This window comes from Leuciscus leuciscus, assembly GCF_965113295.1.
Source record: "Leuciscus leuciscus genome assembly, chromosome: 5".
Taxonomy (NCBI): domain Eukaryota; kingdom Metazoa; phylum Chordata; class Actinopteri; order Cypriniformes; family Leuciscidae; genus Leuciscus; species Leuciscus leuciscus.
In genome coordinates this window covers 22,847,666-22,854,532 of record NC_138729.1, presented here as the reverse complement: position 1 = coordinate 22,854,532, position 6,867 = coordinate 22,847,666, and positions in this window count along the sequence as shown.

Genomic DNA, 6,867 nt, shown 5'->3' with positions numbered 1-6,867 from the left:
AAAAAAGACTATGTCACTGACGCATATTGAGTGTATTTTGCATTGAAAAAGCGTATGATTATTGGCCTTTTAATCACTGTAGAAGCCTAACTTCTCTTAGTGGTGACTTAGTAAACTGAAACAGTGATGTGCATTGTGAACAGTAATTTAAAAGCACCACACAGAGTGCTTGGAAATAGGCAAACAATTAATGGAAGTCTTTTGTGGCTTGTAAGTCATTTGAGCTTGGTGAGTTATTGGCCTGTTTGAGAAGCAGCTTTTAGGTGCAATACCACAGATGTGCATAGAAAATAGAAAATAGAAATGAATACATATTTTACCATAATAAATGATAAGTAAAATCTGTGCTTCCCCACGAAAATCACTGTTTTTCAACACTCACCAGCCACTTTATTAGGTACACCTATTCAACCTCATGTTAACACAAATATCTAATCAGCCAATCACATGGCAGCAACTCAATGAATTTAGCCATGTAGACATGGGCTGTTTCTCAATTCTAAGAACGCAAAGAATGGACTTGCATTCTCATGGAGACCGATCGTGCCAGGGTACCTTGAAAGGACGAACTCGGAAGGACACAAGGACACAGAGCACATCTTTGTGAGAATTGAGATGTGCTGTGATCTTGTTGCTCAATGGACCGTTCAGCACATATTAGGCAGTGGGACGGCACCATCCATTGCACAGTAAATAAGACATAATATCACAGATGTCATAACCTATTCAAAATATTGGCAAATTTACTACATGTAATTACTATAGTAATAATAGTAAATTATGCTACAAGTAACTAACCCTAAACCAAACCCTGATCCTAACCATAACTCTAAGTACATGTAGTTAATTAATATTACTCAGTACTTGAGCATAAAGTCACCTTAAAATAAAGTGTAACCCAAGTATTTACTTTCATTATTACCATTAGATTTTTATTTTATTTTACTTGAGTATTTGTGTAAATGAGTATGTATAGTTAATGTTACGCTTTGTTAACATTACGATTATTTTAAATATGCAAATTAAAGGATCCCCCCCCATGTTTAAAGTCCAAAGAGGAAAAAAGAAGAAGCAAAAGCTAAATAAGACAACTTGTCTGTTATTTGTCATATTTTTGAGGGAATGTGAAGCTACTTCTGAGTCATTTTAGGAATCAAGGTGGACCTTAATGTCCTGGAAATACTTTCAGTGTCCTGGAAATTAGTTCCATGAGCTCAGTGAAACATCTTCATGTGAAATACTTGATGTAATGCTCAAAGTACATACACATAGCCCTGACAAAATACAACAATTGGATCTTTGTGCTGGTCATGAAAAGAAAACGTGTTTACCATGTTCTCACATTTTCAAAATCATTAATGCACATGGTTTTAGTCTACTGACAGCATGGAGTTGTCTCAAATTTTCCCCAAATTACTGGTCCCTTAGGAACAAATGACGTTCTCCTAAAGTCCACTCATCAGTAATAGTCAGTGTTTTAATCTTAATTGTCTGAATGGCACGTTTCCTATAGACCCACTCGCACACATTGGCTCCAAAACCAGATACTTATTTTCCTTAGCTAAATTTAAGTGAATGTAATGGTTGTGACCCCTGCATTTGAGGAATGTTAGATCAACTGCTTCTCTGGAAGGGTGTCAAAGCCTGAATTGGAGGTCACAGGCAGAATGGTGTCAGTGGAGTCACTAGGGTTATCTCAGGTCACCAATCTCTTAAATCACAAAACGATGTTCCTCACAGTACAAGCTGCTGTAAATGAACTGAGGACACTTTGGCTAACCCTTGCTTCACCCATTAGTTCTTATAAAGGATACTTCAAAGAATTATTATAATAATAATTATATATGGGGGTAGGATTCTACAAGCGTCTTGGAGATGTTGCTACAGTTCTTCTGGATTTAGTCTTTCTCAAAGTCTGTTTCTTTATGTAATTACAGATGATGGTGAGGTCAGATCTCTGTGTGGAGCACAGGCTGTTGTCAGACTCCTCGTGCATACAAAAATCTCACTGGATTATTACAATTAATTTGACAGATTTGTTTCAGAGGTTTCAGATTTTTTTTTAAATGAAGACACTTCAGAAGACACAACAAAAATGCAAAATGGTGAACAGTCTTACATTATTTATTTAACTTACACAGTTCTTATATACAGTAAATGTATGTGTTATTTTAGATTGTAATACAGATTTATGTCTTGCCAATGGGTTAAATCATTTCTATAGCTCTAGATCTTATTCTCCTGTGTCCACCCATAACAAAGAAAACCTCTTAATTACCCCTTAATTACTTTACGGCCACATTGACAGAAGCAAACAGGACATTCCTACAAGTGTGAGCTGTAAGACAGACGTGACCAGACAGAGACAGTGAACACAGGTTCACAAGTACTTGTCAATGTAAGGAAAACACTGTATGTAGTGTTGATTTGCGATGATCACTGTGGACTACGAACAAAGATACAGAAGTCAAATGCAATGGATTTGCGCTTAACAAATCGAGTGATACTAGTTAATAAATATAGGTTCCTGCATCTGTAATGAAAATGAATTCACTTTCTGAGGCTATTATTAAATGTTATTAACGGATTAAAATAGCTCTGATTATTCTCAGTGCAAATTATAATAAAACTTAATGAGATTCAAAAATTATAAATTATATTAGACATGTACTGTACAACGGCTTCAAGACGTAAAGGTTTGGTCGGTATAACTTTATAATTATATATATATATATATATATATATATATATATATATATATATATATATATATATATATATATATATAACATTTGTAACATAACATAATTTGCATGTCTGGCTTCCCGTTTTAAATAATGTAACTGTAATGATAAGTTTAACCATAACATAAAAAAAAAAAATTGCATTAACAATTTAAGTTAGCAGAATCCACACTACAACTATAATACAATATTGTTTATATCAGTTTCAGAATTTTTCAGCTGATGAACAGAAAAACATTGACAGCCAATCAAAATGCATCAGACTTTACATTCAACACATTGGTGTGGATGCTAATATAGGCTAGTTATTATTTATTATTTATTTTTATAGTTTATATTCTTGGTGTGAATGGGCCTTTATTACTATAAATTCCAGCACTAAGGGCCCAGTAAATGCATTTAAGATCCAATATGTGCAAGTAGATTTGAAAAAAGTCAAAGGTCACTTTATGTCTGATTTACGTTCAGTGGGAATAATGCAATAAACACTGTTTGGTCATTATACTTTGTTTCACCCTTCCAACACACTGAACACTAACAACAACTAACACTCATTCTGGCCTACTAAATCTACTTTATTTTACACTCAATATCCCAACTGCTTCTGTGATTTACAGATGTTGTGGCTACATGTGCTCGTTGTGATGTAGTTCCGGTTTTCCACAGACAGGACGGTGCAAATGATCCCCCTCTTCTCCATCTCCCAACTTTCTATTCCCTTAATGTGCTTAGGAAATTGTAATTTGGAGCTAACAGAGCATTACTGACAGACCTGTTCAGAGTTAAATCTGGAAAACTGCCACACTCTGTGAACCTTGAGGAGAATGTTTAAGACAGTATCAACACAGTTGTAGTTTGTAATTATTGTTTTTGCATTTATGCCTTATACAGTTGATCTGCTTTTCCAAAGACCATGTTTCCCTAACAAAAGTCATGTGATTATGCGGCATGTCTGGACACAAACAGGTGAGGGTTTTTGGGGTAAGTGACATATCATGCATTTTGTTATACCTGTGTTATGTAGCTTGTATGGATCAGTGAGGGTTACAAATGTTCCAAAAGTATCCAGTGAATGAAAAGACAATTTCTAGCTGTGGTCCTTTGATTTATCATCTAGTTTGAGCTAATATTCCATACCTTTATGATGCACTGTTTGAAAAACAGGCCGATCAACCTGTAAGACCTGAGTCATCTGACTGAGAATCAGCAATATGTCTGAGTGATATGACGAAAAAAGAATATTGTCATTGTGTCTTGGAAATAAGGCCATAATTGCCAGTGTATAACATAAAAGTCACCTTAGATAATTAAATATCATCAACAACTTACCATTCTGACCCAATATAGCCGTTCTTGTATACAGTTTATTTTTATATCTTGATATATTGTAATATGAAATGAGTCTGATTACTTGGAAAGGTCATGCAAGTCCAAAACATTTTTAGTAGCTACTGTAGATAGTATTGCTTTTGGGAAATGTGCTTTATGTTAGGTGATTTTAAGTCAAAAGTGATGAGTAGACATCCATCTGTCAGCAAGACGTATAAAGATTCTTTCTCACACAGGCATGTCATTTTCTAGTCATTTGAAGTAAATGGAAGTGAGTGGTTGAAGCACTGACCCATGTGGTGAGGGTATGGGTGAGGAGTGTGAGCTTTTCCAGCTGAAAATGAGATCCGTTATCTTGGAAGGAAGGAAGCCAGAAAAGCACCGACCTGGAAATGCACCTCTCAACCAGTTTAAAGATTAAAAGTTTGTGGTAGGAATTATGAAGTGCTATCTGTAAAAACTGTGATTAGTATCTATATCTAAATGATGCTGCAATCTTCCACATTCTGTCCACTAAGAATTTTTGTGTATCTAACACTGTACTAAATAGGAGAAGCAAGATAGTTGTCACAATCTCAGTAATTGGTTTTGAGTCTAATTATGCTAATGTTTTTTCTCTTATAGGGGTTTTTGCATGTTGGTTTCAAAGACCTTGTTCAAAACCATCTTAACTTTGTGTGTGTGTGTGAATATATTGATTACATTATTATTATTATTTGAAGGCCTATCCGTTTAGTAATCAAGTGAACAATAAAATCAGTGTGAAGTGAAATGAAGGTGGATTTTATTTGAAAGGTTGAACTGTGCTCTCATAGTTTGATAAATGCACTAGCTACTGCAAATTAATTACAAATCTAAACAAAACAATAAAGTCCATATCAAAGTGATTTATATTAAGCGCTGTCATTTACTGCAGCGTGAACCTTCCTCAAAGTTCAGCGAGTCACTTTATAACCTTTTAAATATCCGGTTGATTTCTCTTATCACCCAGTGCTGTAAGTAGCGTGGCCTGGCTCTCCCCCGTGTGGAGGGGTAACTCACTGTTGCAGCGCAAGAAGCGCAATATAATGTGATCCACCAAATAACTGTTGAGATCAAATTAATACGGGAACAATTCATGGCTGGGTGTGTGTTAACATAAATGACTTGGGGGAACAATAACCTGGATGTTTTACTTGGCACATGTAAGACCTTATCCTTTTATTCGACTCATTTAAGCTATCTGACATAGCCTAATTTATTTGAGCTGATTAAACTGCTAACGAGATGTTTGTCTGCTTTTTTCTTTGTTTGTTTGTTTTTACCACGAGCCACAATAGACTTAGTGACGATTCAAAAGTTACATTTTATTTTTATTTTTTAATTTCTATTTGAGGCAAACGTTTTATTTGCTCAACATAAATCAGTTTCACTGCTATAATATTATCAAGTTATCATATATTTACTTAAGTGCTCTGCACCTCGGAGTGAATAGGGAAAAGTGGCACTTTCTTTTCGTTCGTATTTAGTTGTACATTTTCTGTTCTTTTATTGTGTGTGTGTGTGTGTGCGTGTGTGTGTGCGCGCGCGCGCGCGCCCGCCCTCTCTTGTCTTGTCTAGTCAAGTCAATTGGGGCACCTGTGACGCGCGTCCTTGTCACTTTCCCCGAACCTCCCTTCTAGGTGGTGTCCACTCACTTTTTTTCGGGTGGGCTGTGAGCCCCTCCTCTAAATCCCCTAAAGTTATTTAGAGTGTAAAATGGATTTGAATTTGCTGTTAGCGTTCACATTTAGTGTCCGGACCACAGCAAGCATCACAGGGTCCAAGAAAGAGATTTAAACTGATACAAGGACACGTGTGAAGGTTTCATGTGGACTCATTGTGAACTGGAATTAATAACATTTATTTTCGTTTGGAATTATAACTTTCGGGAAAGGTACAGTATTTCATTCTTTTTTTTCTTTTTTTTCTCTGTATTAATTTATGACTGTGTCGTCAGTCAGAGTGTCAGTTATTATTTGCTAAACTTATGCAGTCGATTTATGCATAACTATAACCTACATAATATGGTTAAATTTGAATCAGAAGATAATTTAAATGACTAGATGTGATTTTTAACGAATGTTTTCAACATTCTAATGATTATTATCATAATAAATTTTTCTTGTTCAAATAATTATTTTTTACAACATTCCAAGTGGATATGCTTTGGAGTAAATAATATGCTACAAAATTTGAACTTACGTCGCACGAAAGTATAGCCAACTCAAAATCCCCATGACCTCACTCAGTGTAGAACACAGAAGTAAAATTATCCAAAAAAGAACAATTGAACTGAAATAGCAGTACTACCAAAGACTCGTTAACAGTTCTCATCTCTGATGCTCTGACCGTAGGCTACATCAAAGGGCGTGACTAGGTTCCAGCTCCGTGGCAGGGCCAGGACATGTCCGAATCTCTATTTACATATATTCTAGTATTTGACTATTAGACATTAACTATAGACGTCTAATCTAATTATAGAGTGAGGAACTTCCAGTTGCAGAGGCTACAGGAGTTAAACACAAGAGCGCGCAGACATAGCGCATGCGTGAAAGAAGCGGTCTCTGATCTCAAGAGTTTTTGGATGACATTGAGAATTGTAATTAATGAATCAGTTAGTTTCTTTATAAATACAATTCTGTATAGCTGCGATTAAGTCTAGTAGCCTAAGGATTATTTTGCCTCAGTGCCGGTAGAAAATGTGGTTTCCATATTGTAGTGGGCTAAGGCAAACTTTTTTGTGTGTTCATGCAATGTCACATTTGTTTACATT